Below are 11,483 nucleotides of genomic sequence, written 5' to 3' on the forward strand. Positions count from 1 at the left end.
CAGCGGCCGCGCGTCACTTCCGCGCGGGGGGGCGCTGGCGGGAAGGGGCGGAAGCGGCCGTCACGTGGCCGGAAGGCGGGGGGCGGCCCCGCGGCACGTGACGGCAGGGCGGGGCGGGGCGCGCAGCCCGCTGCGGCAGCACAACGCTCGCAGACGTAGAAATGCGGGCGGGAAAACATTACAAGAAGATTCCGGTACTTTTTAAAAGCTAGTAATGCTGCTCCCCTCGCACAGCGTCACGGGTTCAGCAGTAAAAGCAGCCTGACTGACGGCTTGCTGCCATTTCGGACAGGTAGGACAGCCTGCTGCTCCCAGTTATCCTCGGTGCCCCCCTCTTACCGCAGCGCGCTCCGCAGAAGTGCGAGCTGACATTTAGCAGCCGTGCTGGTCATTCGCGGAGGGGTGTGACAAGAAATGGGCAGGCATTGCATTGGCTAGCTACATTACAAAAAGAATGTTACCATTAATATCTAGACAGGAACGAATAGAATGGTGGCTTGGAAATGTTGTTTCCAGCACTACAGTGCCGTACTCTTCTTTGCAGTGTGACTTGTTTGGGGCAGGGGAGAGAGACCCAGGCGGGGGAGGAGAGGTGACGCAGCTGTAACCACACCAATGCTGTACAAACAAATTGCCTGAGAAGATGTAGCCTCACCCACTTCAATACATCTGTTGGAGATTACTCCRTTTGTAATTACGAGGAAGTGATTATAAAGGCCAGACAGGGGAAGAAGTGAAGGTACTAACTACAGAGAGCTAATATTTGCTCCAAAAATCACCATCGTGTTTCGTGGAATATTCCATGTATTTGAAAAAAATACATCCCCCCCTCAAGTTATCCTGCACTGCTACGAATTCTCCTTGCTGTCACCTGTCCTACCTGGCATTGCCCGAGCTGTCTGGAAACCTTGTGCCTCCGCAACATCTACAAACTTGACCTGGAGAAGAGTGTAACTGCCTTGGATAGCCACCACCCAGTGGCAATTAGGGGCTATTGCAATGGTATGACAGCTCTTAATTGTTTCTGGATAACTATATTCCAGCTTTGTGTATAAACAGATGGACAGTTATTTACTGTCATCTCAGTAATACAGTTTGGAGGGGTTGGTGTTTTTGAATTGTTCTATCTGTGTATCACAGACCAGGAATACAGATCCTGAAGGAAACAAAGCTTCCTAGCACATGCATTTTGGAGGAGATGTGTGGAGAGTCATGTTACTTTTAGTAACTTGTGTATATTGTTCAGCAGAGTCTCAAATTTACTCTGCAAGGAAAAAATACCCCAGGCGGTATCTTGTTTGAAAAATAGATTTTTGGCAGTTTTGACTGCCTCCTGTAAGACTGGTAAATGCTATAAAATTATTCATGAGCATTTCCCACTTTCAGCTTCCATCCCTACCCCTTTCTTCACCGTTCAGAACCTCTTCTCATGCTTCTTCTCCTTAGCTTTTTTCCTTTTGTTTTTCTACAAGACTAAAATGCCATCTCTGTAGGCCTTAAAACTCTATTATTAAAAGTATTCAAAAATGTATTTTTTGATCAAACACTTCAGGTGCCAAACACAACTCAGAGTGGTATGTGGATGAAGAAATGTGCAAACGTATTGTGATTTTCTGAGGGCATCTGCCAGAACCCTGCTGACACATCAAAGATGAAAATATCTCACAATGCCATTTGCCCTGAATCTTTCCCTTTCTTAGTAGTGGATGACAGTCCCTTTTTATATATGCATTTAGTTCCTCGAGGATATATGTATGAGACAAATGTTTTACACATGCTTTTCTACACTGACAAGGCACCACAGGTATCTTCACCAGGTACGCAAAGCCTCTGAGAAAAATATTGCATGTGGACACCAGCTGTAGCATAGATTTAACTCAAATTAAGACATGAAGGATTTATTATCCAGCAGATCCATTGCTTTTGATTCTGTTTTATGAGTATCAGAAGTATTTTCACTCAGTGAATGCCTACTTTATGCATAGCTAACGTAAGGAAAGTATGCTATGCCTCAGCTCTTCCTTCTCCATAATTTACATGTCTTTTTAAAGGCATTCAAGTGGATTCTTAATTCCAAAGCATAAAATGATAAAAATAATAAATATACATAATTAAATAGCCAGACTAAATACTATTTCCATCATAGCTGGGTCTGTAAGTATGCAATAGAAAACATGGTAAGACCTTCATAATGATCCAAAACAAGCATTTGAAAGCTAGGAATTACACAATTACAGACATGAAATTAAAACAGAATTTGAAATGTATGTAAATATCAGGGCCACATACATCAGCTCAACTCTACTCTGTTATTACACAGATGAATATAAAGCCATTAGTTGAAATTCTTCATCTGCTAGTTAGATTTCTTTTCCACTAAACGGAAGCAGATTTTCACCCACTGTGTCCTACTTATCAATGAACATTTGGACACTTTTTATAGACTAAGTATATAATTGCTCAAAGGTGGAGCAAATAATATGAAAACTAGGTCTTATTTCCTATGTTTCTATTAATAAGAACACAAAACATGGACCACTGGATTGTGACATTTAGTGGGGCTTTGTAAATGTGCTTTCCTGTTGTGACATTTTTTAACGATGCAAACCATCAGCTACACTTTTGCTGAATATTGCTGAAAGCACTGTAAGAATCCCCTTTAATTTCAAAAGCAGAGGAGAGATACTTCCCAGACATATAGGCTATTAGCAGTGGTTCTGGCAGAGTGAACACCTGCTCTGTTTTTATAGTGCTATAAGTCTACATGACTCTACAAATAAAACTGAGAAATTCCTTCCTTAGAATTTAACAATAAAAATTCTGCATAGAACCAGTTACAACTCCCCCCCACTCAAACTTCAAGTCAAGTAAACTGCTATAAGTAAATGTTTAAGGTCATTCAAACCCGTATCAGTAGAATATTTACAACTCCCAAGAGTGTTATGGAATAATATATTAAATTTTTTCCTATATTTGCCAGAAACAAGAGTGAGAAGGATAACACTTAGAAAAGGAAGCCAATTAGTATTCCCTGTCACTCACCTGTCGCTATTTATTTGATGTCAATGTTTTGCACGAGAAAGAGGAGTAGGTTTAATTCAGTGCTGTGGAAAGAAAAATAATGTTATTTTGATATGTTAAATAAACAAAACAAAAGAGTTTTAATTTAAAAAAGTATTAATTTATCACATCCTTTTCTATTTGTTCATTATCAAAATGAAAGAGTGTATTTGGTCTTATTAGAATGTCATCAATTCCTGAATCTGTTGATTTCTCCAACTACTACAACTCAGAATGACTTAAGCAGCAAAAAGCTAAGAGCCTGAGTCTCCAGTCTTTTGCAGACAGATGTGGGCTCTGGTTGCCCCTGTTCCAGCCTACTGAAAACAATGTAACAGTACTAGTGCAAAACTTGACCAAATAATGTTTGCTCCATTTCAAGTGTGTGCCTGCAAAAATTAGGATTATTACATGGAATCCCAAAGGAGGAAAAGAGAAGACACAAATTCTTTTCTGGTATTGCCATGCTTTAAGTATGTTTTAAACATCTGATGCTGGCAATTCTTGTTAATAGTGCATTTACTTTCATACAATGTAATTGTTTAACTTTGGTATATGTGCAGGGATTATCTTTTTTTTTTTTTTAACTTACGATTTATTTTCTGTTGTGTGAGAGGAATATTCTGGAATATTCTGGAATTCATGGGTATAAACAGTTGCCCTTTATTCAAGATAAATGTAAGAAACTGATATATTTCTATATGGAAACTGTGAGAGCCCCCACCCAGCATAGAGACTGCATACAATGGTGCTCAGCAATCCAAGCGGTGTGGGTGAAGGGATTTCACTGACAGCTGCATGCAAGTGCAGCAGTAGGCAGGCTGATACTGTTTGATAGCATTGTGTGGGTATGTCAAGCATAATAAAAACACCAGAGGATTTGACAGAGGAGCAACAGAAAGCTAAAGAGGCATCAGAAATGGCATTAGGATCACTGCCAGAAAGAATTTGTCTGGCCACTGCTAAGGCAAAGAGACTAGACACTATGAGTAAAGAAACTGTCTTTGCTCAATTCTTCCTGTGCCCAAGAAAATGGGCCTTTGTATATTCTTTGCAAATCCAAAGGGCTACATCAAAGTACTACCTTCGTCTATTCTCAGTTTTTCCTAATGGAAAACAACTGACAAGATTCCAATATTGTCCACTTACTGAGGTCAAAACCACAAGCAATACTCCTGATTTGTTCCACATGAAGTGGTGTTCTGGGATGTGAGGTGGATAAGATGGAAATGGAAGGAGACTAATTTTGCACAGTGTGCAATCTGGCAGTCTGGGAAATGGCTTTGTTAAAACATGCAGGGCATCCTTACTCTGCAATGCCTTTAAATACCTGTTTGATGTTAACCATATGTGCAAGTCTCACAGGAGGGTCCTTCTCTCTCTCTCTCTCCCTCCCTCCTTATGCTTTCACCTCGTGTCCCCAGTCTACACTGGACCAAAGCAAAAGCAACTGGAGACGAAGTGCTGTTGAGCCCTGGAGCAGTGGGTTGATGCATGCTCAGGCACTTGGGAGGGTGCACATGCAGCCGCCCAGCATATAGGAGTTCTCAGGGACTAGACTGTCTTTGTAGAGATGGAAGCTTTAGAAAATGCAAGCTATGAATTTTGGCAAGGCAGGACTGAGTATATGTGAGCTGAAATTTTTCAGAGGGTTAAAACTTGGCCACATTTTAGTTACTTTGTAGTAGGACAGCAAAAAAACCCATGTCTGTGACAGCAAGGCAACTTCCACACACTCTAAAACATGAATGTTCTAGGGCTTGCCAGTGAAACAGCTGTAAGAATCTTCTCCGTGAAAGCAAAATAGTACTCTTCTTGGCCACAGCTAAAAAAATTTAGCTGAAACTTCCAATTATCACCACAACAGAGATCTCTGGCATGGAAAATTTCAACCTGAATGGCCTCAACTTGGCAAAGTTATAAGAAGCTGAAAAATAAGGTTTTATAATGGAATGTGCCAAGCAGCTTTCATCATGTATATATGATGTGGTGTGGGTGTCTGCCTGTATACACACACACACACTCACACATGCACACACATGCACACTACAGAGCTACTATATCACTGAAGATTTAATAAACAGAAATATCACCAAATAATTGTATGCGCTGACAGTAAAAATGTAAGAAAACCATACTGGACATTTCAAGGTTGTTAAAACTGTGGCACAAATGCCTGAAGTGGCTGAATATTGTGTGAAGCTGAATGGATAGTTGCTATTTACAAATATGTTGATTACATGCTGTTACCATGGAAACTCGGGATGGGAGACTAAAAAGCCAGTTTAGCTTCATCTTGAAACAGCCCTGATTGGGAGGAAAGCAAAATCTCACATTCCTGCAGTAAGCAGACTAATTGCCCTCTTCCAGAATACACAGTATGTTTTAGCATATAGCTGAGTTACTGTGCAAAATTTCAAAACTCCAACCAAATGAAGATAAGGACAGGATAACAGATACATATGTTGTTAAGAATCATAGCTCAGTATAATTTATTGTTTTTCCTATGCTATTTACTGAAATGGTAACTGGTAAATGTTTATCTCTTTTGAGCCTGCTTCAAGTTATTTTGTGTCACATCTAAGCATAAGGCCTGGTAATTCTCCCCAAGTACATTTTTTTTCTTATCTGTGTTTCTGCTTTAACAATATAATGAAGTGAAGCATGCTCTAAGGATATGACTCATTTCCATAAAAACAAGGTTCCTGAGAACCACAAAAGAGGCAGGGAGATGACCACTGGCCCTGGAAAATTTTAAGTCTATTTTAAATGTGAATCAGTTGGCAGCATAAACAGGACTAGTTATTCTGAAATAAAACATGCACCCAGTGACACTGCAGCAAGCACTGAAGGCTGGAAATCAGAAGACTACACAGATGGCCCCATCGGTCTGTCTCCTGGGCTGAAAGAAGCCCTCTGAGACAGATGCTCGTAGCCACCCAAGTGTCTGGTGCAGGCATGTGTGCTACACCTGGCGACGTGGCGCTGGACCCCGAGTGCTCACCAGGTACGTCTGCACTAAAGGAGCTGGCCTGTTCAATGTGCCAAAGCCAGGCGATCAGTCAGGGAGTGGTCTCCTGACCGCAGGACAGAAACACCACTGAAGGGGTGACTAAAATCCCGGTTCTAGCCTGAGTTCGAACGCGGTAAAAGTTGCTCCTGTTTGACCGCTACCTCACTCCTTGTCTCTGGGGCTGCGAGCTGACCACTGGCTGCACTTGTCACACCGAGTCCTGTGTCCAACGGGCAGCAGCCCGAGGGCTGCAGGCCCTCTCCCGTCACACATCCCCGGGCATGAGTTGTTTACGTGGGGATCACGGGAGGGTTTGAGCCCAAGGCGCCCAAGTGTGGCTCAGACTGTGCAGAACCTGCTGGGAAGCTTCCCATTGACCTCGGGGCCGCTCAGTGCAAGGCTTTTCCGGCTGGCCCTTAGAAGGGCAGAGGGGGCTGTTCCACCCACCACAGGGGGAGGATTGAAATGTTTAAGAACACTTTAGAAAGCCATATTACTCTAACAATTAGAGAATACGTAAAAAGAAATATGGAAAATGATGAAATTACTTTTTGAAACGGTACACAGTCCAGTTTCTGTACCCCATCCCCAAAAAGCAATTCTCAAACTGAACATACTTTGCTATATATTCTCTCATTTAAAAATTGTAAAAACTTTGCTATCCTTCATTCACCTCCATCTTTCATTCACTAAGCTGGTTTTAAGCATAACATGAAAAAGGAAGGCAAGGGAATCAACTTCTATTAAAAATTAAAATAAAGTATTTCCTTCCTGAAACATGCAGAATGTAAATTATTATTGAAATTTCAAAACATTTTTGAAGTTTCTCAGTTTTTATCCGCCAGATATTTTCTGCAGACTGTTACCACACTTGTCTGCTGTGCTGAAACAGCGACTTCTACTTCTTTCATCCAGTGTTGATTTTGTGTGTGTACACACAAGCACATGCATATACATGTACATTGAATCTTTAGAATGAGTGTTTAAATTTCTTTGATATTACTGTTTTCTTCCATACAATAAATTTGTTCCTTTTTTTATATATGCCAGCTAAGAAGCCAGTAATTCAGTTCAAATAGACACACACAGTCCAATTTGTATCAGCTGCAATTCTTACCTAATGTCTCCATTACCATTTTATTGGGAAGAAGTGTTGTTATTGCTATACAGAAAGAAATACCATTTGCAAAACTCTTGAACTTGGTATTTTTTTTTTCCCAAAAGCTGTACTATTTGACAGCTGAATGCCCTTCAGCTTAGTCACTTTTCACAGTGTTGTTAAAGTGCTTCCAAATTATTAAAATTAGCAACAGTGAGACACTGCATTGAGACACTTTCAGATAATAATGCTTTACACACTTCTGCTCTGATAGATACCTGTCTCACTGAAATATGCATCTGAAGCACTTTAAAGCAGAAACATCCACTAAAATTAATAAACTCAGCTTGACAGTTCCTAGTCCAAGTGCTTATAATGGTAGAAATGAAAGTCTTAAAGAGTTATTCCAGAAAAGCAAATGATAATTATCTGCCAGACATTTCCATGACATTTTAAAGAAAAAGTGGGCATCCAGTGCTTTTTGCACTTTCTCCATGGTAATGCTCACCAGGGATTTCTCTCCACCTATCAGTATAGTCTCCTTGGAAAGTTCCAGTAATGCAGCCAAGTGCTGACACTTACGTGATGTTAATGAGGACCTGCAGAGAACTGGTTTCTTTAAGTACTGCTCCCACAACTTTATTAGAAGAACTGGATGTTCACTAAAAATGATGAAAATAGTTCTTCCTTGTGTTCACTCTCTATCATGCCTGCACCTGAAACTTTCTTTAGTGTCCTCAACTGCCAGGCCTCCTGGCATGCACAGGCTGAATTGTTACAGCCCTTATAATAGACAAAATCCCACCCATGAGAGCCACTTACTTAATTGTTTATTAGCCATTAGCCACAAGGCTGATCGCAGCCATGAAGATGTGAGTGAGCACAGGGAAATGGAGGTTAGCCATATCTAGTTTGGACTATATTAATACACTCACTTTTCAGTGCAAAGCCTGACCCACCAAATTGGTGGCCTCCTCCTCATTTTTAATTACCATTCACCTGCTACCTGATTTGGATACAACCTTAACAGGCAAGCGTATTCCCCATCCCTGCATACCACTTTTTTCTTTTCTCTTAAAAAAGGCTGATCAGTGTTGAGTAATATCCAAAGAAGTACTATGTAGTGAGGCTCCATTCAATATAGGTTGTTTTTCATTATTCTGATGTTACAAATTGCCAAATCCTATTGCAGTTAGCTCCCCGATATAATAAATACTTGTTCAAGTCCAAAGAACATTTTTTTGTGATGGAGTTAGGCTACATTTTAAAAAATTGTTCATGTTTCATTGGCCTTCCCCACAGGAAGACACTTCTCAGCTGATGTCTTCATTTATGATACACCACTTTGCTTCGTGGCTCCGTTTAGTGAACATGCAAAGAATGACACTTCACTTAGACTGATCTACAAGTCATTAATGAAATAAAAAATGCTGCATTGCTTATCTTGATATAAGCAGTATTTCAACTGTGCTCTCTCATACGTGATGTTAAGGTACCATATAAAACTAAGATTATTTCAAAATTGAGTTATTAACTTGCACTGAATTATACTTGGATGACTTAATAAATTAAACATAACATCACCCCAGCATCTGTCACAGTTGACCAAGCTACATCTATGGATAAGTGTAATTCATTCACTAATGCATGCACCTGGATTTTTAAAGAGGCTGGCACGAATCTTCACAGTGTCCTAGATTTTACATTTCAATTTCCAAATTAGCTAGCAGATATGTTAAAAATCTCAAGCAGAAGCTCTTCCTACAGCTATGCATCTAAGGAGCACTAAGCATACAGGTTATTCTACCAAGTAAAATATGTTGTATTCTCAAGATAAGATAAGAACACTACTGCTTTTCCAGGGGCTTCATGTGAATAACTGATGTGTCAAGTCTGTAGGGCGGCTTGTATAATCAGACAAAGTTTATATGCCTTTCTAAACCCCTAGACTATGTAATGCCATTATCACTCATTTTTTACCTTTTTTTCCCAGGCAATGCACACTCCGCCTGTTCTTGCAAACTTTTGCAAAATGATGTAATCCAGCAGATGCTGGGTACTGACATAGCATGCATAGCTTGACACAGTGTGTGTGTGTATCAGCAGGTGCTGTTTTCTGTGGGGACCTTGACTTTGAGTTCATGTCTTTTTCATGCTAGTTTCTTTTTTTTTGAACGATCTGAATTTTGTAACCTGGTCTTGGTATGAAAGTAGTACCTGACTTCCATAAATTTGATTCTAGACTAGGTGACTCTTTCTTTGCTACACTGTAATTGCTTTGTCAGTGTTTAATGGTGGGTATTCAAAGCCACCTGTCTCTAATAAAATTTTATCTTTTAGCACAGGTAGTCTACATTGATTAAAGGCTGATCTCTTCCCCAAAAGTCATCTTCTTAAAGTTAAAAGGTTGGGTGCTAAACTTTAGATGAACTTACTTCACTTTCTTTTCATCCCATCAGTTTAAGAAGATATCAGTCACGAATAGAATGTTACGAATAAAATATCAACTTCATCATACAAGACTTCAATTTCTTTTGATGAGCAGTGCCATAATGCAAATAAAGACAACTCAATAGCACCACATATCGATGGAAATGTGGCTGACAATGTTCATTAAACTCTCCTAAGCAGTCTACTAAGAAATTGAAGGCAATAAATCCTATGAAACTAAGTAATAAAYAGGAATGCAGACAATCTGCCGTTCACAGCTTTGTGTATTTTCTTGCATTTTGAAGTCCCTGCATTTGAGCATAGGGACACTGCTTGTAGTTGAAACTATAGTATTTTGTGCTCCTAGCTAAGCCCATGGGTCACAGGCAAACTGCATGATGAAAATGCAGAATGAACTGGTCTGTTTCTTAATGACCATATAAACCTCTTCCAAACTGGATTATGTCTGTTACTGTTTCTAAAGTCCTTCTTCCCTCATGTAACCCATACCTTACAGGAAACAAAGGACACAGATATAAAACATCTCTATTAAATTTAAATTCTTTTGGGAAAAAGAAAAATGAAGAACAAATAAATAATCGTGAGTATCATGAGCTCACTGCTATAAGTACACTGCTATAAGATACTTTCTATAAGTATCCAGAAGATGCAAGATACATCCAAACTAAACAGTCTCTTGGTACACAACCTCATAGTACAGGTTTGATCAGTTGCACAGAATTTCCCCTGCACAAGCCCAGTGTCATAGGTTTTTTCCCTGTTGATGCAGAAGCTTTCAATAGCAAAGATAAAGAACAAACCAGCACAAAACCCTCAGAAGTGAGGTCCTCATGAGGGACGTAGTGGCTACAGCTGCTGTGGTTCATGCTTCAATTCAGCTCCTGTTCATGGAGCCACATGACTGAAGCCAGCTGCAGCCACACTGCCTGTGCCCTTGTCTGCGTGCCCTGAGAGCCAGCCAGCTCCCTCCAGGCTAGAGCCAGGGGACGAATGGACATACAGACACTGTGGACAACCAAGGGGTGTGGGATGAAGAGTGAATGCAAACTACCCTGATGTTATAGACACAGCCACTCCGTACCTGCTGGGCGGCAGCCCAGACAAAGCAAAGTTTAAAGTGGGTGCAGATTTTAGTGTCCCAAAATACAGAAACAGAATAATAACAGACATCCCTCCAAACAATGACTTTCAAACACGTCCAGGGCAAATAAAGGCAAGTTACTTATCAGCACATATTGGTAGACTGCATATCTTCTCAGGGCTGTATTTCCACAAGTGTTCTATTTTGATAGGCAGTATCAGGCATTTTTGAAGTACTGCTGGCTCATAACAACTGTATCTCACCATAATGACATCTCCTAGAGTGAGAACATTTCTCTATGCAAGTGAGTCATGATGGGCTTTGTTACACTGGATCTATTCTTTCTATGAAACTGAGTTTTTAAAGAAATCAGTAACATATCCCAGGCTGCAATAAGCACCTTCCATGTACATTGTGCTTTCATAGCACTTACACACGTGACAAGAACACTGGAAGATGTAAATCAAAACAGTATTCTCTTCAGCTCTCCCAGTCCCCTTGAAAGCTGGGTTTATTCCCTGGTAAACTGAGGGCACTCAGTGTATCACTGACATGAAAATAATGAGGCCACTGTCTCCATCTCTGCAATGTGTACCTTACTCCTTGCCAGTCTTCTCAGCTGAGCTTGGCAGAGATGATTCCAACAGTGCTGATTTTTTTTTTCAGCTTCATGATATGAGTGTGACACTAGGAAACAGATATCCTGCTCTTCCCTAGTTGGCAGGTTTTTGGCACAAGCACAGAATGGGGTTCCTATCTCGACTTGGCATCATTTTTGC

General features: G+C 40.4%; 1 long non-coding RNA gene across 3 annotated transcripts; it reads left to right on the forward strand.

Annotated features, from left to right (window-relative positions):
* The first annotated feature begins 94 nt into the window (after positions 1-94).
* Positions 95-9,857, forward strand: LOC112972901. Of its 3 annotated transcripts, none has more exons than XR_003255821.1 (3): positions 95-292; positions 545-6,067; positions 8,475-9,857. It is a non-coding gene; the product is annotated as an uncharacterized LOC112972901 (long non-coding RNA). The 3 variants fall into 3 exon arrangements; XR_003255822.1 differs by having other exon boundaries at positions 9,632-9,857; XR_003255820.1 differs by lacking the exon at positions 8,475-9,857 and having other exon boundaries at positions 545-7,117.
* The last annotated feature ends 1,626 nt before the right edge of the window (positions 9,858-11,483 follow it).

Source organism: Apteryx rowi, unplaced genomic scaffold, assembly GCF_003343035.1.
Source record: "Apteryx rowi isolate R43461 unplaced genomic scaffold, aptRow1 scaffold_51, whole genome shotgun sequence".
Classification (NCBI taxonomy): Eukaryota; Metazoa; Chordata; class Aves; order Apterygiformes; family Apterygidae; genus Apteryx; species Apteryx rowi.